Below are 21,100 nucleotides of genomic sequence, written 5' to 3' on the forward strand. Positions count from 1 at the left end.
GAAATGATCGAGGATCAACATGAAATGCTGCTTCGAGAAAGTTGTCTTTGATGATTTCTGGTTTATGAACAGCTTTTGAGCTATTTCTCCTCGGAGGAATCAAGTCCCTGTTTAGGAAACAGGATCACTATATTCCCAGAATGTTGCTGATCCTTCTCTCCATCTCCCTGTGGTTTTCCCGGGTCTCTCCCGTTAAGTACAGAATTCAGCTTTCCATTCTCTCTCTCTCTCTCTGTGTCTGGGGTGAATGTGAATCTCTTGGTGAGAGTTTGAAATGGGGGATGTTTGATCAGCCGCCTGTTACACAGCCAGCCTGATCTTTCAGACCACCAGGAGGCTGGAAGAACACAGCAAGCCAGGCAGCATTAGGAGGGACACAAGTGGACGTTTAGGGTGTAATCTTTCTTCAGGTATGGAGATAGAGATGGGGGGAGCTGCAGGTACAGGAGGGAGGGTTATGGGTGGGGAGAGGGGCAGAAAGGTGAGGTGAATACAGGTGGTGGGTATGACCTGGTTGGTCGATGGGAGGGATGAATCTGGTTCGTAACTGGAAGGAAGGCTGAGGTTGTTGAGTCCTCCTTGGCTGTGGGCTGCCCCAATGGAAGTGTCGTTCCTCCAGTTTGTGGTCTGATTCACTGTGGCAATGGAGGAGGCCAAGGGTAGACATGTTGGAGAGGGAGTGGGAGGGGGAACTGAAATGCGCAGTGACTGGGAGGTCAGTTCGGCCTTTACAGGCCTGGCTGAGATGCTCCACCACCAAGAATATCTTCCCCTCCCCACCCTTCTCTGTCTTCCATAAGGACCATTCCCTCTGTCACTCCTTGGTTTGTGCAACTTCTCTCCCCACCAACTCCCTAACCTCACCACCCCATACCTTCCCCTGCAACCGTACAAGATGCAAAACCTGCCAGTACACTACTACCTCCATCCAGTCCTTTGGGGTGAGACAGAGATTCACCTATCTCTCCTCCAACCTAGTTTACTGTAAGGAGTGCTCCTGATGTGATCTTCTATACATTGGCAAGACCAAACGTAAACTAACAGCACAATTCACCGAGCATCTCAGCTGGGCCCATAAGGACCAGCCTGACCTCCAGGTCATTGCCCATTTCAATTCCCCTTCCCACTCCCTGTCTGACATGTGCATCCAGAGAGAAAAATGGTAGCCTGGAGTTCTGACACTGTGAGGTACGAGGCCAAGAAAGAGAAGAGGAGGAAAGAAAGGCTAAAGGTGAGAAAAAGGAAAATGAACAGATAAAGCTCTGGCTGAGGTATCCTACTCTGCCGCCATCTTGCTTAGAATGTTGTGGATGTAGTGCCAATCAAGCAGCTGCTTTGGATAGGGTTATGGACCAGACCAAATCCCCCCAAAATATTTTAAGAAGGTATCCTAGACCCCAGCCTTTTCTTATTTTAAATGGAAATATAACATGTTGTGTTCCAGATGAAACTTGATTGATCAATCTACTCAATGTTAAGCAAAAGGCTTTGGTTAAAATACGACAAAAGAAAGATGAATTTTGAGTAACAACTCTATTGGAAAACTTCACAGAATAATAGATACACTATCTATTACTAATTAACTATTCCAATGTAGTAGCATCCCATACACACACCCCTTGGCAAAAAGGCAAATTACCTGTCTCCCAGGTAACTCAGCAGCAGAGAGAAACCCCAGCTTTCAGCTGTAACTGAGAGACAGAAAAGATATCTGCTACTTCTTCAAAACTCCAGCAGCCTCTGTCAAATCTAAAAGCTAAAAATAACTAGCAATCTTGGTCTGTGACAGCTAGCCACACCCAGCCAGGCTGCTTCTATTGTTCCAACTTTTAAAAAACCCAAGGCCCCACAAGTTGTATAGTTTATGGATCTTCACTAGCCAGCTTGGTACCTGTGCCCTAAAGCCTCTCTTAAAAAAAAAGCAAAATAACCTCTTAAAGCCACAGAGTCATCATAATGGTGTCAAGCTTCTTGAGTGTTCTTGGAACTGCACTCATCCAAACAAGTGGGGAGTATTCCATCATACTCATGGCTTGTGTCTTGTAGATGATGGACAGGCTTAGGGGAGTCAGGTGGTGAGTTACTCACCAAAGTATACCTTGCCTCTGACCTGAACTTGTAGCCACTGTGTTTATATGGCTGTGGTCAATGGTAAGCCCTAGGATGTTGATGTGGATGATTCAGGTGAGGGTAACACCATTGAATCTCAAAGGATCGTGTTTAGATTTGTATCTTATTGGAGATGGCATTTGTGTGGTGTGACTGTTACTTGCCACTTGTCAGCTCAAGCCTGGATATTGTCTAGATCTTGTGGCACTTGAACACTGACTGATGAACAAAAGCATAATCAGCTGCGAACATCCCACTTCTGACCTTATGATGGAGGGAAGGCCATTGATGAAGCAGCTGAAGATGGTTGCCCCTGGGACACAACCCTGAGGAACTCCTGCAGAGATGTCCTGGATTTGAGATGACTGACCATCAACAACCATATCAATATTCCTGTGTGCCAGGTCTGACCCAAACCACTGATACACATTGATTCCAGTTTTGCTAGGGCTCCTTGATCCCACACTTGGTTTAGTGCAGCCTTGAGTTCAAGGGCTGTCACTCTCACCTTCCCTCTGGAATTCAGCTCTTTAGTCCATGTTTGATCCAAGGCTGTAATGAGGTCAGGAGCTGAGTGGCCCTGGCAGAGCCCAAACTGGGCGTCACTGAGCAGGTTATTGCTGAGCAGGTGCTGCTTGATAGCACTGTTAATGACCCCTTCCATCACTTTACTGATGATCGAGAGGAGGCTGATGGAACGGTTATTGGCCAGGTTGGATTTTTGTTCACTATGATTTTTGGGTGTCGGACATACGGGCAGTTTTTCACATTGTCGATAGGTGCCTGTATTGTTGCTCTACTGGAACAACTTGGCTAGGGGAGCACACATCTCCAGTACTATTGCTGGCATGTTGGCATAGCCTTTGCAGTATCCAGTGTCTCCAACCATTTCTTATTAACGCATGAAGTAAATCAAACTGGTTGAAGTCTGCGATGCTGGGGACGACTGGAGGTGGCGAGATGGAACAACCACTTGGTATTTATTGCTGAAGATTGCTGTGAGAGCTTCAGCCTTACCTTTCGCACTGATCTTCTGGGCTCTTCCATCATTGAGGATGGGGCTATTTGTGCAGCGTCCTCCTCCGGTGAGTTGTATAATTATCCACCATCATTCACAACTGGATGTGGTATGAATGCATTATGGCTGTTGATTGTGGGTCACTGAGCTCTGCTGATCACTTGCTGCTCATGCTATTTGGCGCAAGGAGACCTGTTTGGTAACTCCACTATAATTGGCATGCAAGGAGACCTGTTTGGTAACTCCACTATAATTGGCATGCAAGGAGACCTGTTTGGTAACTCCACTATAATTGGCATGCAAGGAGACCTGTTTGGTAACTCCACTATAATTGGCATGCAAGGAGACCTGTTTGGTAACTCCACTATAATTGGCATGCAAGGAGACCTGTTTGGTAACTCCACTATAATTGGCATGCAAGGAGACCTGTTTGGTAGCTTCACCAGGTTGACACCTTTATTTTTAGAAATGTCTGGTGCTGCTCCTGGCATACCCTCCTGCACTCTCCATTGAACTAGGGTTGATGCCCTAACTTAATGGTGGTGTGACAGACCAAAGAGGCTGCAAATTCTGAGTAGGTGTGGAATACGATTCTGCTGCTGTTGATGGCTCACAGTGTCTCGTGGATGCCCAGTTTGAACTCTGTCCCATTTAGCGTGGGGATATTGCCACACAACATGATGGAGGTTATTCTCAACATGAAGTCTCCACAAAGACTGTGCAGTGGTCACTCTTACCAATACTGTCAAGGACAGATACATATATGGCTGGCAGATCAGTAAGGATGAGGTCAAGTATGTTTTTCCCTCTTGTTGGTTTCCTCATCACCTGCCTAATAGCTATCTCCTTTGGGACCTTAACCAGCTCAATCAGTGGTGCTGCTGCCAAGCCACACTTGGAGGTGGACATTGAAATCCCCCGCCCAGAGGAAATTATGTACCCTTGCCACCTTCAGTACTTCCTCTAAGTATTGTTCAGCGTGGAATGGGGTTCTCAGACGAGCTGAGTTTCTGGGTTAACAGACTAGCAATATTACCACTTGCATCGCCTTCCCTTCGATGTACACTAGGTGTGCCCCAGGTCACTATTCCAGGCTGCTGACAGGCTATGTTCCAGTTAGTAATAGACCCGGTGTGTCCCAGGTTACTGTTCCAGGTTAGTAATAGAGTCATAGAGTCATAAAGATGTACAGCATGGAAACAGACCCTTCGGTCCAACCTGTCCATGCCGACCAGATATCCCAACTCAATCTAGTCCTACCTGCCAGCACCCGGCCCATATCCCTCCAAACCCTTCCTATTCATATACCCATCCAAATGCCTCTTAAATGATGCAATTGTACCAGCCTCCACCACATCCTCTGGCAGCTCATTCCATACACGTACCACCCGCTGTGTGAAAAGGTTGCCCCTTAGGTCTCTTTTATATCTTTCCCCTCTCACCCTAAACCTATGCCCTCTAATTCTGCACTCCCCAACCCCAGGGAAAAGACTTTGCCTATTTACCCTATCCATGCCCCTCATAATTTTGTAAACCTCTATAAGGTCACCCCTCAGCCTCCAACGCTCCAGGGAAAACAGCCCCAGCCTGTTCAGCCTCTCCCTGTAGCTCAGATCCTCCAACCCTGGCAACATCCTTGTCAATCTTTTCTGAACCCTTTCAAGTTTCACAACAGCTTTCCAATAGGAAGGAAACCAGAATTGCATGCAATATTCCAACAGTGGCCTAACCAATGTCCTGTACAGCCACAACATGACCACCCAACTCCTGTATTCAATACTCTGACCAATAAAGGAAAGCATACCAAACAACTTCTTCACAATCCTATCGACCTGCAACTCCACTTTCAAGGAGCTATGAACCTGAACTCCAAGGTCTCTTTGTTCAGCAACACTCCCTAGGACGTTAACATTAAGTGTATAAGTCCTGCTAAGATTTGCTTTCCCAAAATGCAGCACCTCGCATTTATCTGAATTAAACTCCATCTGCCACTTCTCAGCCCATTGGCTCATCTGGTCCAGATCCTGTTGTAATCTGTGGTAACCCTCATCACTGTCCACGACACCTCCAATTTTGGTGTCATCTGCAAACTTACTAACTGTACCTCTTATGCGCATCCAAATTATTTATGTAAATGACAAAAAGTAGAGGATCCAGCACCGATCCTTGTGGCACTCAACTGGTCACAGGCCTCCAGTCTGAAAAACTACCCTCCACCACCACTCTCTGTCTTCTACCTTTGAGCCAGTTCTGTATCCAAATGGCTAGTTCTCCCTGTATTCCATGAGATCTAACCTTGCTAATCAGTCTTCCATGGGGAACCTTGTCAAATGCCTTACTGAAGTCCACATAGATCACATCTACTGCTCTGCACTCATCAATCTTCTTTGTTACTTTCTCAAAAAACTCAATCAAGTTTTGTGAGACGTGATTTCCCATGCACAAAGCCACGTTGACTATCCCTAATCAGTCCTTGCCTTTCCAAATACATGTACATCCTGTCCCTCAGGATTCCCTCCAACTACTGAGGCAAGGCTCACTGGTCTATAATTCCCTGGCTTGTCTTTACTGCCAGTCTTCTGGCACCTCACCTGTGACTATCGATGATACAACTATCTCAGCAATAGGCCCAGCAATTGCTTCTCCAGCTTCCCACAGAGCTCTCAGGTACACCTGATCAGGTCTTGGGGATTTATCCACCTTTAACCATTTCAAGACATCCAGCACTTCCTCCTGTGTAATCTGGACATTTTGCAAGATCTATCCTGTCTATACCTTACATATGTCTCTTTCTTTTTCTGAACCAAACCCTCAATTTCTTTAGTCATCCAGCATTCCCTATACCTACCAGCCTTCCCTTTCACCCTGACAGGAATATACACTGAGGTCAGGCTCACCGGTCTATTGTCCTTACCACCCTTCTTAAACAGTGGCACCACATTTGCCAACCTCCAGTCTTCCGGCACCTCACCTGTGACTATCGATGATACAGATATCTCAGCAAGAGGCCCAGCAATTGCTTCTCCAGTTTCCCACAGAGTTCTCGGGTACACCTGATCAGGTCTTGGGGATTTATCCACCTTTAACCATTTCAAGAAATCCAGCACTTCCTCCTCTATAATCTGGACATTTTGCAAGATGTCACCATCTATTCCTCTACAGTCTATATCTTCCATATCCTTTTCCACAGTAAATACTGATACAAAATACTCATTTAGTACTTCCCCCATTTTCTGTGGCTCCACACAAAGGCCACCTTGCTGACCTTTGGGGGGCCCTATTCTCTCCCTAGTTACTCTTTTGTCCTGAATATATTTGTAAAAACCCTTTGGATTCTCCTTAATTCTATTTGCCAAAGCTATCTCATGTCCTCTTTTTGTCCTCCTGATTTCCCTCTTAAGTATACTCCTACTTCCTTTATACTCTTCTAAGAATTCACTCAATCTATGCTGTGTAGGTTTGCTCGCTGAGCTGTAGGCTTGATATCCAGACGTTTCATTACCTGGCTCGGTAACATCATCAGTGGCAACCTCCAAGTGAAGCGAAGCTGTTGTCTCCTGCTTTCCATTTATATGTTTGTCCTGGATGGGGTTCCTGGGGTTTGTGGTGATGTCATTTCCTGTTTGTTTTCTGAGGGGTTGATAGATGATATCTAGATCTATGTGTTTGTTTATGGCGTTGTGGTTGGAGTGCCAGGCCTCTAGGAATTCTCTGGCATGTCTTTGCTGAGCCTGTCCCAGGATAGATGTGTTGATCCAGTCGAAATGGTGGGTTCTTTTCCCTCCGTGTGTAGGGCTGCGAGGGAGAGAGGGTTGTGTCTTTTTGTGGCTAGCTGGTGTTCATGTATCCTGGTGGCTAACTTTCTTCCTGTTTGTCCTACGTGGTGTCTGTGGCAGTCCTTGCATGGAATTTTGTAGATGATGTTGGTTTTGTCCATGGGTTGTACTGGGTCTTTTAAGTTTGTGAGGTTCTGTTTGAGAGTGTGGTGGGTTTGTGTGCTACTAGGATTCCGAGGGGTCTTGGTAGTCTGGCTGTCATTTCTGAAACTTCTTTGATGTGTGGTAAGGTGGTTAGGGTTTCTGGCTGTGTTTGGTCTGCTTGTCGTGGTTTATTCCTGAAGAATCTGCGGACCAACCCCTCAGAAAACGAACAGGAAATGACATCACCACAAACCCCAGGAACCCCATCCAGGACAAACATATAAATAGAAAGCAGGAGACAACAGCTTCGCTTCACTTGGAGGTCACCACTGATGATGTTACCGAGCCAGGTAATGAAATAACACACTAAGGAATCTACAAAAAAACGGACAGATAACCAGAGCTGACCTACAAAGAATGAAACCGGAAAGCAACAACACCCCCAGATTCTATGGATTACCTAAAGTACACAAACCAGACATCCCACTCAGACCCATAGTATCACTACCAGGGACACCATCATACAAACTGGCCAAAGAACTACAACAGAAACTGAAACACCTGGTCAGCGGATCCAAACACTCTATACAATCAACACAGGAATTCTTAGACATCATCAGAAATATACACATAGACAAAGAAGAAAACATGATATCATTCGACATGACGGCACTGTTCACTTCGATTGACAAAACCCTAGCCAGAGAAACAATAGCCAACCTGCTGGACATACAGAACAGAAAACAGGACGCTGAACCTATCAACAAAGACGGCATACTTAAACTACTGGACTTGTGCCTCACAACACACTTCACATTCAACAATCAGATTTACGAACAAATCAACGGCACACCCATGGGATCACCAATCTCTGGACTCATAGCAGAGGCAGTTATGCAAAGGTTAGAACAAACAGTCCTACCACAAATTCAACCCAAACTCTGGGTCAGATATGTCGATGACACGTTTGTAATCATTAAAAACACGGAAATAGAAAAAAACACACCGGATCATCAACACCACACTCACAGGAATCCGATTCACGAGAGAAGAAGAAAAGGATAGCCAACTCCCAGTCCTAGACGTGATGATACAGAGAACACCGAACGGAGAATTCACTACAAGGGTATACAGGAAAGCCACACACACAGACCAAGTCCTAAGCTATGAAAGTAACCACCCCAACACACACAAACGAAGCTGCATCAGGACACTATTCAAAAGGGCCACAACACACTGCAGTACACCAGAACTGCAAAAAGAAGAAGAGGAACAAGGTATTCGCCAAAAACGGATACCCGCGCAACTTCATTAGCAGATGCCTAAGAGAAAGACCACGGAACGAGGACATACCACAACCCAAAGGACTAGCCACACTACCATACATCAGGAGCATCTCGGAACTGACTGCCAGACTACTGCGACCACTAGGACTCATAACGGCACACAAACCAACAGCCACGCTCAGACAACAACTCACCAGAACGAAGGACCCGATACCCAACATGAGCAAGACGAATGTAGTGTACAAAATACCATGCAAGGACTGCACTAAACACTATATAGGACAAACAGGAAGACAGCTAACAATCCGTAGACATGAACATCAAGTAGCCACGAAACGACATGACCAGCTATCCTTAGTAGCCACACACGCAGACAACACGCAACATGAATTCGACTGGGACAACACTACTATTATAGGGCAAGCCAGACAGAGAACAGCCAGGGAATTCCTAAGAGGCATGGCATTCATCCACAAACTCCATCAACAAACACATCGACCTGGACCCAATATACCAACCACTACAGCGGACAGCTGAAACTGACAACCGGAAGCGGCAGGGACAGACCACTATAAACACCGGAGGAAACATCAAAGAAACGCTTCGCAGGAGGCTCCCAAGCACTGATGATGTCGCCTAGCCAGGGGACGAAACGTTTGCAACAAAAACTTCCAGCTCGGCGAACAGAACCACAACAGGTAATGAAATGTCTGGGTATCAAACCTACAGCTCAGCGAGCAAACCTACACCCTAAACCCCAACCTGAGCTACAAACCTTCACAAACCTTGCTATCCTGACGACACCTGTCTAGGCTTCCTTCTTTTTCTGAACCAAACCCTCAGTTTCTTCAGTCATCCAGCATTCCCTATACCTACTAGCCTTCCCTTTCACCCTGACAGTAATACACTTTCTCTGGATTCTTGTTATCTCATTTCTGAAGGCTTCCCATTTTCCAGCCGTCCCTTTACCTGCGAACATCTGCCCCCAATCAGTTTTCAAAAGTTCTTGCCTAACACCGTCAAAATATACTCGGTGTGTCCCAGATAACTGTTCCAGGTCAGTAATACACTCGGAGTGTCCCAGGTTACTGTTCCGGGTTAGTAATGGACTCGGTGTGTCCCAGGTTCCAGTTCCAGGTCAGTGATATACTCGGTGTGTCCCAGGTTACTGTTCCAGGTCAGTGACATACTCGGTGTGTCCCAGGTTCCTGATCCAGGTTAGTGACATACTCAGTGTGTCCCAGGTTCCTGTTCCAGGTCAGTAATATACTCGGTGTGTCCCAGGTTACTGTTCCAGGTCAGTGATATACCCGGTGTGTCCCAGGTTACTGTTCCAGGTCAGTGACGTACTCGGTGTGTCCCAGGTTACTCTTCCAGGTCAGGGATATACTCGGTGTGTCCCAGGTTACTGTTCCAGGTCAGTGACATACTCGTTGTGCCCCAGGTTCCTGATCCAGGTTAGTGACATACTCAGTGTGTCCCAGGTTCCTGTTCCAGGTCAGTAATATACTCGGTGTGTTCCAGGTTACTGTTCCAGGTTAGTGACATTCCCGGTGTGTCCCAGGTCACTGTTCCTGGTCAGTGATACACTCGGTGTGTCCCAGGTTACTGTTCCAGGTCAGTGACATACTCGGTGTGTCCCAGGTTACTGTTTCAGGTCAGTGACATACTCGGTGTGTCCCAGGTTACTGTTCCAGGTCAGTGACATACTCGGTGTGTCCCAGGTTACTGTTTCAGGTCAGTGACATACTCGGTGTGTCCCAGGTTACTGTTTCAGGTCAGTGATATACTCGGTGTGTCCCAGGTTACTGTTCTAGGTCTGTGATATACTCGGTGTGTCCCAGGTTACTGTTCCAGGTCAGTGATATACTCGGTGTGTCCCAGGTTACTGTTCCAGGTCAGTGACATACTCGGTGTGTCCCAGGTTACTGTTCCAGGTCAGTGATAAACTCGGTGTGTCCCAGGTTACTGTTCCAGGTCAGTGATATACTCGGTGTGTCCCAGGTTAGTGTTCCAGGTCAGTGATATACCCGTGTGTCCCAGGTTACTGTTTCAGGTCAGTGAAATAATCGGTGTGTCCCAGGTTCCTGTTCCAGGTCAGTGATATACCCGGTGTGTCCCAGGTTACTGTTCCAGGTCAGTGACATACTCGGCGTGTCCCAGGTTACTGTTTCAGGTCAGTGATATACCCGGTGTGTCCCAGGTTACTGTTTCAGGTCAGTGATATACCCGGTGTGTCCCAGGTTAGTGTTCCAGGTCAGTGATATACCCAGTGTGTCCCAGGTTACTATTCCAGGTCAATGATATACTCGGTGTGTCCCAGGTTACTGTTCCAGGTCAGTGACATACTCGGTGTGTCCCAGGTTCCTGTTCCAGGTCAGTGACATACTCGCTGTGTCCCAGGTTACTGTTCCAGGTCAGTGACATACCCGGTGTGTCCCAGGTTACTGTTCCAGGTCAGTGACATACCCGGTGTGTCCCAGGTTACTATTCCAGGTCAATGATATACTCGGTGTGTCCCAGGTTACTGTTCCAGGTCAGTGACATACTCGCTGTGTCCCAGGTTACTGTTCCAGGTCAGTGACATACCCGGTGTGTCCCAGGTTACTGTTTCAGGTCAGTGATATACTCGGTGTGTTCCAGGTTAAGGTTCCAGGTCAGTGACATACTCGGTGTGTCCCAGGTTACTGTTCCAGGTCAGTGACATACTCGGTGTGTCCCAGGTTCCTGTTCCAGGTCAGTGATATACTCGGTGTGTCCCATGTTACTGTTCCAGGTCAGTGACATACCCGGTGTGTCCCAGGTTTCTGTTCCAGGTCAGTGATATACCAGGTGTATCCCAGGTTACTGTTCCAGGTCAATGATATACCCGGTGTGTCCCAGGTTACTGTTCCAGGTCAGTGACATACTCGGTGTGTCCCAGGTTACTGTTCCAGGTCAGTGATATACTCGTTGTGTCCCAGGTTACTGTTCCAGGTCAGCGACATACTCGGTGTGTCCCAGGTTACTGTTCCAGGTCAGTGACATACTCGGTGTGTCCCAGGTTACTGTTCCAGGTCAGTGATATACCCGGTGTGTCCCAGGTTACTGTTCCAGGTCAGCGACATACTCGGTGTGTCCCAGGTTACTGTTCCAGGTCAGTGATATACCCGGTGTGTCCCAGGTTACTGTTCTAGGACAGTGACATACTCGGTGTGTCCCAGGTTACTGTTCGAGGTCAGTGATATACTCGGTGTGTCCCAGGTTACTGTTCCAGGTCAGCGACATACTCAGTGTGTCCCAGGTTACTGTTCTAGGTCAGTGACATACTCGGTGTGTCCCAGGTTACTGTTCCAGGTCAGTGATATACCCGGTGTGTCCCAGGTTACTGTTTCAGGTCAGTGATATACCCGGTGTGTCCCAGGTTACTATTCCAGGTCAGTGATATACCCGGTGTGTCCCAGGTTACTGTTCCAGGTCAGTGACGTACTCGGTGTGTCCCAAGTTACTGTTCCTGGTCAGTGACGTACTCGGTGTGTCCCAGGTTACTGTTCCAGGTCAGTGATATACTCGGTGTGTCCCAGGTTACTGTTCCAGGTCAGTGACATACTCAGTGTGTCCCAGGTTACTGTTCCAGGTCAGTGATATACTCGGTGTGTCCCAGGTTACTGTTCCAGGTCAGTGATACACTCGGTGTGTCCCTGGTTACTGTTGCAGGTCAGTGACAAACCCGGTGTGTCCCAGGTTACTGTTGAAGGTCAGTGATATACTCGGTGTCTCCCAGGTTACTGTTCTAGGTCAGTGACATACTCGGTGTGTCCCAGGTTACTGTTCCAGGTCAGTGATACAATCGGTGTGTCCCAGGTTACTGTTCTAGTTCAGTGATATACCCGGTGTGTCCCAGGTTACTGTTCTAGTTCAGTGATATACTCGGTGTGTCCCAGGTTACTGTTCGAGGTCTGTGATATACTCGGTGTGTCCCAGGTTACTGTTCTAGGTCAGTGACATACTCGGTGTGTCCCAGGTTCCTGTTGCAGGTCAGTGACATACTCGGTGTGTCCCAGGTTACTGTTCCAGGTCAGTGACATACTCGGTGTGTCCCAGGTTACTGTTCCAGGTTAGTGACATACTCGGTGTGTTCCAGGTTACTGTTCTAGGTCAGTGATATACCCAGTGTGTCCCAGCTTACTGATTCAGGTCAGTGATATAATCGGTGTTTTCCCAGGTTACTGTTCCTGGTCAGTGATATACCCGGTGTGTCCCAGGTTACTGTTCCAGGTCAATGATATTCCCGGTGTGTCCCAGGTTACTGTTCCAGGTCAGTGATATACTCGGTGTGTCCCATGTACCTTTTCTAGGTCAGTGACATACTCGATGTGTCCAAGGTTACTGTTCCAGGTCAGTGACATACTCGGTGTCTCCCATGTTACTGTTCTAGGTCAGTGATATATCCGGTGTGTCCCAGGTTACTGTTCCAGGTCAGTGATATACTCGGTGTGACCCAGGTTACTGTTGCAGGTCAGTGACATACTCGGTGTGTCCCAGGTTACTGTTCTAGGTCAGTGATATATCCGGTGTGTCCCAGGTTACTGTTCCAGGTCAGTGATATACTCGGTGTGTCCCAGGTTACTGTTGCAGGTCAGTTACATACTCGGTGTGACCCAGGTTACTGTTGCAGGTCAGTGATATACTCGGTGTGTCCCAGGTTACTGTTCCAGGTTAGTGACATACCCGGTGTGTCCCAGGTTACTGTTGCAGGTCAGTGATATACTCGGTGTGACCCAGGTTACTGTTGCAGGTCAGTGACATACTCGGTGTATCCCAGGTTACTGTTGCAGGTCAGTGACGTACTTGGAGTGTCCCAGGTTACTGTTTCAGGTCAGTGATATAATCGGTGTGTCCCAGGTTACTGTTCTAGGTCAGTGATATACCCGGTGTGTCCCAGGTTACTGTTCCAGGTCAGTCACACACCCGGTGTGTCCCTGGTTACTGTTCCAGGTCAGTGACATACTCGGTGTGTCCCAGGTTACTGTTCCAGGTCAGTGATATACTCGGTGTGTCCCTGGTTACTGTTCCAGGTCAGTGACACACCCGGTGTGTCCCAGGTTACTGTTCCAGGTCAGTGACGTACTCGCTGTGTCCCAGGTTATTGTTCCAGGTCAGTGATGTACTCGTTGTGTCCCAGGTTACTGTTCCAGTTCAGTGATATACCCAGTGTGTCCCAGGTTACTGTTCCAGGTCAGTGACATACTCGGTGTATCCCAGGTTACTGTTCCAGTTCAGTGATATGCCCAGTGTGTCCCAGGTTACTGTTCTAGTTCAGTGATACACTCGGTGTGTCCCAAGTTACTGTTCCAGGTCAGTGATACACTCGGTGTGTCCCAGGTTACTGTTCCAGGTCAGTGACATACTCGGTGTGTCCCAGGTTACTGTTCCAGGTCAGTGATATACTCGGTGTGTCCCAGGTTACTGTTCCAGGTCAGTGATATACTCGGTGTGTCCCAGGTTACTGTTCCAGGTCAGTGACATACTCGGTGTGTCCCAGGTTACTATTCCAGGTCAGTGATGTACTCGTTGTGTCCCAGGTTACTCTTCCAGGTCAGTGATATACCTGGTGTGTCCCAGCTTCCTGTTCCAGGTCAGTGACATACTCGGTGTGTCCCAGGTTACTGTTCCAGGTCAGTGACGTAGTCGGTGTGTCCCAGGTTCCTGTTCCAGGTTAGTGACATACTCGGTATGTCCCAGGTTACTGTTCTAGGTCAGTGATATACTCGGTGTGTCCAGGTTACTGTTCCAGGTCAGTGACCTTTTCGGTGTGTCCCAGGTTACTGTTCCAGGTTAGTGACATACCCGGTGTGTTCCAGGTTACTGTTCCAGGTTAGTGACATACTCGGCGTGTCCCATGTTACTATTCCAGGTTCGTGATCTTCTGTTGAACAGTCCAATCCCTGGATTGTATCCCAGCCTCTCTCCTGTGTCTACACTGACTCCATCGAGTATCTGAGTGAGTCTGATTCTGTGTTTACTCCCTGTTCTGAGAGGCTACAGCAGCTAATTCTGTCCCAGTTGTATCTGATTCTGTTTATTATATCAGACAGGATTCTGATAGTGTGATAAAGTACTGAATTATTGAAGATTGTCACTATTTGGATGCGGGTTCACTTTTCCCGAATGTTTATTTGCCTGTTCCTGAAGTGTGCCTTCCAGACATTAACATGTTTATATTGGTTTTCATGATAGTCTCTGACATCAGTGATTTTCCTGAGTTTTGTGGTGGTGTTATTATGGTCAGTGCAGGCTGTTGTTGTGATGTTGTTTCTGACGGTGATTAGTAATCAGCTCCTTTCTTTGATTTACAGCTACTAACGACCTTACTGTGATTTACACAATTGTTTCTGGAATTAATGATTTTCCTGAAGCTACAAGCACTGCAATGGTCAATGGAGTTACAATAAGTTATCGTGACAGCAAAACCCATCGATGCATCCCCAGGCAGCAGTTCATCAAAAAATATTTTGACATGAAATTCTGGGATTACATCACAGACCTTGTGATCGAGCATACAGAAATGGCAAACAAAACTCTGAATGTGATAACGAAGAGGACAAACCAGACATCAGGTAAGAACAGGCGTGTCAGATATTCCCTGTTTGTTGTCCCTTTTCATCACAAACCCTAATCCATTCCCCAGCACTGACTGCTGGGCTCCAGGGCTGGGTGAGATATGTCTTTGTTCTTCTCCTGTTTCCTTGAACCTTTTTTCCATCACCTGCTCAGCCCTGACATTTACCCCACTCCTCACATCCTTGGGTATTGAAGAATGGGAGCCATTGGGAGCTTACGGAAGCACCAAACTGTTTTACGTACTTTCAGCAAAATTTCTTGGCCTTTGTGCTCCGTTCCTGTATTTAAAACACTCATTGAAAGCTTAGGTTTCAGTTTGACTCACTTTATCACCACAGCCGACTCAGACAGTGACACAACTTCATAGAAACATTGAAGGTAGGTGCAGGGATAGGCCATTTGTCCCTTTGAGCCTACAGCACCATTCAATATGATCATAGATCATCATGCAATCTCAGTGTCCCATTCCTGTTATTTATCCTGCATTGTGTGATAAATATTTTCTCATTTTGATTTAAACAAATCAGATTTACAAATGCCACAGGGACATGTAATAGGACAGCAGATTATTGCAGATACTGGAAACCTGAAATATAAATTCAAAATTCTGGAAATCCCCAGCAGGTCAGGCAGTATCTGTAATGAGAAAAAGAGAGTCAAAGCTTCAGGTTGAAGATCTGCACCAATCCTGAAGAAGGGTCTTGCTTCTCCCTGCACAGATACTGAGAGACTCGCTGAGCATTGTCAACACTTGTCATTTTCTCCTGGAGCAAAACAACCTCTTTGTCCTTCCTGCAAAAAGCCATCAGAGCTCCTCATTCTCCAACAGCAAGAAACCCAGAGGCAGCTGCTTGGGGTCTCGTTTAGCACAACTTTAAACTTTAATTTTATATCATGTTAATGTATGAAGTAAACATTCACAACTTGCTCAGCAATCAAACTAGACAAAGCAATCCATTGATAGCTTGTTACAAATTGAGTAATTGATAAAAATAACCAATGAAATGTGTGAAGGTGCAGAGCGAACTAAAAATCTTTCTTGTCTTTTTGCTTAAGAAGCAGAGCTGGAAGGGGACAGCCTGAGGCTCAGATCTAGGTCATCAGGGAGGGGGGAGGAGATTCAATAAGGAGTTGGGTTTAAGTAACACTGAGTTTACATTCTCCTCTGGTGGTGCTCTCTCTGAGCTGCTGTAGATGGAATTCATACAAAAGAAGGTGTAGGAAGTGGGTTTCCCTCCCAACTGGGTTTTCTTCCCCTCCTGGTCCAGGGTTCACACAGTGGGTCACACACCAACAGTCCCCTACTCCCACATTATACCATTGTGAAGGAGAAGGTTGATTTGGGAGATGGTTGACTCAGACCCTCACACCAGCCAGAAACAGTCCATTGTTAATTTTCATGAAATAGTGTGTATGTGGTCAGGTCAAGTGCAAATGAAAAAAATAGTTTTGGTAACTTATTGGAAATGTATTTAATAAGAGCACTCTAAGTGTATCACAGAAATATAATACTTCTCACCACTGGGTGACATGGTGGCTCAGTGGTTAGCATTGATGCCTCACAGCACCAGGGTCCCAGGTTCGATTCCTGTCTGTGTGGAGTTTGCACGTTCTGCCCGTGTCTGTGTGGGTTTCCTCCAGGTGCTCCCGGTTTCCTCCCACAGTCTAAAGATGTGCAAGTTAGGTGAATTGGCCATGCTAAATTGCCCATAGTGCCAGGTGCATTAGTCAGAGGGAAATGGGTCTGGGTGGGTTACTCTTTGGAGGGTCAGTGTGGACTTGTTGGGCCAAAGGGCCTGGGGATTAGCACCGTGTGTAACCCCCTCACCCGGGGCCTGATACGAGATCCCCAATCTGCTTTGATCAGACTGCATTTCTCAGTTTCAGTTCACAATTAATCACTGATGATTGATCCCTGTTTGGTCACTGACAGGAATTCACACTCTCCAATGGATGCATTCTGTTGAGGTTAGTGATGGTGGCACTGTGAAGAGATCAATGAGATTTGGATCAATGGAAAGGATTATATCAGTTTAGACCCAGACAGAATGAGATGGATCGCAACCAATCACTTTGCAGTGATGACGAAAGAGGAATGGGATTCCGATGAATCCTGGAACAATTACTGGGAAACACAGCTGCATGGAATCTTTGTTGAGCATTTAAAGAGATATCTGGAAGCTGGAAAGGAATATTTCAGAAGGAAAGGTATGTATTTCAGTTTTGCTCCATGTTCTGATCTAACCTCACTGATCTATGAAACCGCTCTCCCATTCCATTCAGTGTCTGTCTGTTGTTTGTGTTTTCACCCTTTCCCATCACAGTTCAGCCTGAAGTGTTCATCTCCAGGAGGGAGCCCAGTCATCAGGACAAGCCGCTCACTCTCTCCTACCTGGTCACTGGGTTTTATCCTGTAGACATTGAGGTGACCTGGCTAAGGAATGGAGAGGTCATGTCTGAGACCCAATCCTCGGGGGTACGACCAAACCACAATGGGACCCATCAGATCCAGAAAGAGATTGAAATCAATGCTGGGGATGAGGATCAATACTCCTGTAAAATTGAACACAGCAGCCTGGCAGAGGCCCAGCTCTATCAGTGGAGTAAGGGACTGGAGTGTGTCTGTGTGTGTGTGTGTCTGTGTGTGTGTGTCTGTGTGTGTGTGTGTGTGTGTGTGTGTGTGTGTGTGTGTGTGTGTGTGTGTGTGTGTCTGTCTGTGTGTGTGTGTCTGTCTGTGTGTGTCTGTCTGTGTGTGTGTGTGTGTCTGTGTGTGTGTGTCTGTGTGTATGTGTGTGTATGTCTGTGTGTGTCTGTGTGTGTGTGTGTGTCTGTGTGTGTATGTGTGTGTGTGTCTGTGTCTGTGTGTGTGTGTCTGTGTGTGTGTATGTGTGTTTGTGTGTGTGTGTGTGTCTGTGTGTGTGTGTGTGTGTGTCTGTGTCTGTGTGTGTGTGTCTGTGTGTGTGTGTCTGTGTGTGTGTGTGTGTCTGTGTGTGTGTGTGTCTGTGTGTGTGTGTGTGTGTCTGTGTCTGTGTGTGTGTGTCTGTGTCTGTGTGTGTCTGTATGTGTGTGTGTCTGTGTGTGTGTGTGTGTGTGTGTGTGTGTCTGTGTGTGTGTGTGTGTGTGTGTGTCTGTGTGTGTGTGTGTGTGTCCTGTCTGTTCCACCATTCATTGAGGTTGCTCTGATCTGTCCCTCATTCCCTTTACCCATTCCTGCTCCATGTCTTTTGCTGCTCTTCCCCAACAAAACCCTCCTGATCTCAGGCTGGAAATATTCAATTGATCCTCAGCACTTACAGCAATTTGGTTAGAAAACTCCAGATTTCCATTAGCATCAATAGGAGGCCTCTGATTGGGCCGTTAACCTGATCCAATTAGGGAGTCCTGACTGACATTTAAAAAAGTATGAGTGTCAGAGGTATTGAGGGTCTGGCAGCTGAATCTGAATTAGGTACTACTAAAGTCTAGGACTGTTCTTGTGTAAATAAAGGGTGACTTGGTGAGTGAATGCTAGCTTCTGTAGGGTTATTTCAGTGGCAATGGGAGTAAAGCATGATCGTGAAGAAACTTGCTCATAACAGGCACCTTTCAGTGAGGGAAGCATTTGGTACATCATGCCTTTGTTTGGGAAACTTGACTCGTTCGATCCTGCCATCGAGGACTGGGCCCAGTGTGTGAAAATAATGTGGCATATTTTCTGGGCAAATGGCATTGTGGCAGGTGAAAAGCAATGAGAAATTCTCCTGACAGCTTGTGGAGCTGCAGCTTTTTCTGTTATTAGGATTCTAGCTTTCCCTGTGGCACCAGGTACTAAAACCTTTCAAGCATTGATAGGAATAATTAAGGAATATTATGAGCAAAAGCCTCCTCTAATTCTGAGATGCTATCATTTCTATTTGGCAATTCAAGAACCAGGGAAATCCACACTGGGATATCTGACTAGGTTAAAAAGACTGGCAAAAGTATGTGAAATTGGTTTAACCCTTAATGAGATGCTAAGAGAATGGTATGTGAAATTACTGATGTAACTATGATGTAATACTGATATAACTATGATGTAATTAATGATGTAACTATGCAAAAACACCTACTGGCTGAATCCCAACTGCACTTCAAGCAGGTACTACAACTGGCTTTATCATTGGAAAATGCAGCAAGGGGAGCTTATGAGTTACAGGGTATTCCAATGGAATTGGACACCCTCGACAGTCCGACTAAACTGAGAGGACACCACCTGGGTGCATGCAATTGCATAGCCTCACTCAGGACATATCGATCAGAGGGACTTGAGGTTGGCTCATAGTAAAACTCTAAACCAAGCCTCAACAAACAGTTAAAATGTTGATCAGGATCCTGGCCATTAAGGCATTGCAGTTTCTGTCGGAGGGTGGACAGCAAAAGTGTCCTGCTCGACTTAAATTGAGCGAGATAAATTATAGCCCCATATCCAGGTGGGTATCCTGAAAAATCCACCTATATCTGGTTTGGAACAGTTAAATTGCATCGCAACATCAAAATCAGAACCAACCAATTTAAATGTCTGGTTAACTGGTCATTCTGTTCTGCTGGAGGGCGATCCGAGTGCAGCTGGATCAGTGATCACAGAACCAATCTTTAACAAGATTCACTCTGAATTCCAACCCTTAACTTTGCACAAGATCTTGGCCAGACTGAGAACCTAAACTGAGGAAGCTTCAGAGAATAGGGGTACAACTTCAGTTCCGCTCTTTCACGGAAGGCAGCTGGTTCAGTGACCAGTGATTGTGCTAAAAGCTTCAAATCCAAGCTGAATGGGGAGAAATCAGTTGTGAGAGATTCACCCCGAATGGCTCGATATGTTTCAATTAGAAAATGGCTGCTTGAGTGAAATTCAATTTAATTACCTGTCGGTCATCCAGGAAGATCTAGGGGTTATCAGAGGAGCCAGGCCACCTGGCATGTTGACCAGGAATCAATCCCATGATGCTGTAAGGCCTGCCCAGTGCCATTGGCCTGACAGGCAAAAGTCAAGGCAGAAATTAAAAGGCTGGAAAGTGAAGGAATTATCAAACCAGTCCAGTTTGTGGAATAGGCAGCAGTGATTGGAATGGTTCTGAAGCCCAGTGGGTCGGTTTGCCTTTGTGGGGATTTTAAACAAAGTGTAAACTGCTTTTGACAGCAGAATAGATAACCAGCCCCTCAGGATTTGTGCACAACGTTGGTGCAGGATGGGAGTTCTCCTTCACAAAGCTGGACATGAGCCACGCTTTCTTGCAATTGCGATTAGACCAGGTTCCCAGACATATGCTCCAATTAATATCCATCAGGGATTGTACCAAGATACAAGACTGCCATTTGAGGTATTGTCAGCCTGTTTGATCTTTCAGTGGATAACAGAGAACATCTTGCATGGTCTACCCCAGGTCGCCATTTACTTAGATGGTAAATTAGCCAATAACAGGGAAAACTAATAAGGAGCAGTCAGAGAACTGGATATAGTCCGAAGGTGGTTTTCCAAGGCAGGCATTGGAAGGGAAAAAAGGCATAAAAAGGGAAAAATGGGTATGCCAAATGATCTACTTGGGATACAGATTTGACAACTCTGGGTTACACCTGTTGGAAGATAAAGTGAGGGAGATCAAAGGTGCTCTGGTTCCTACGTCTGTCCAGGAACTTATGTAATACCTTGGGCTGGTAAATTATTTTGGAAAGTTTGTACATAACCCTGGCCTCTGTCCTGGCAACGTAACATCAACTCGTGACAGAAAGGATCAGCCTGGGAAATGGTTGCAAACATAAGACCGAGCTGTAAATGAAGGAATGATACAACTGTCATCCTCGAAGGATTGGCACTCAATGATCCCAAGAAAGATCTAGTCTTGACATGTGATGTTTTCCCACACAGCATTGGAGTCGTATTAGCTCATAGTGGCTCAGTGGAGAGGAACATCCAAGAGCATATACATCCAGGACTTTGGCCAATGCAGCACGTAAATACACCCAGATACAGAAGGAAGGATTGATGGTCATATCTGGAGTCAGGACATTCCACCAATACCTTTATGAATTAAAATTTGTGATAATCATGGACTACTTGGTGTGCTTAAAGAAGACAAGGCAGGGCCACCCTGTAATTTTGGGCCACCATCAGTGGTGGGTTCTAATACTAAGTGCTTACAATCGCAAGC

At 46.5% G+C, this 21,100-nt stretch overlaps 1 pseudogene across 1 annotated transcript in view; it reads left to right on the forward strand.

The window, feature by feature from the left end:
* The window catches only part of LOC148140861 (class I histocompatibility antigen, F10 alpha chain-like), a 466,638-nt pseudogene that overhangs the window by 437,420 nt on the left and 8,118 nt on the right, over window positions 1-21,100 (forward strand). The window contains exons 2-4 of the transcript XR_015753095.1: window positions 14,672-14,932; window positions 16,870-17,144; window positions 17,261-17,539. The product of XR_015753095.1 is annotated as a class I histocompatibility antigen, F10 alpha chain-like (transcript). The remainder of the gene's footprint in view (window positions 1-14,671; window positions 14,933-16,869; window positions 17,145-17,260; window positions 17,540-21,100) is intronic.

The sequence above is a fragment of the Chiloscyllium plagiosum genome, unplaced genomic scaffold, assembly GCF_037043375.1.
Source record: "Chiloscyllium plagiosum isolate Xiang-an unplaced genomic scaffold, Cpla_swu_hap1 HiC_scaffold_35, whole genome shotgun sequence".
Lineage (NCBI taxonomy): Eukaryota > Metazoa > Chordata > Chondrichthyes > Orectolobiformes > Hemiscylliidae > Chiloscyllium > Chiloscyllium plagiosum.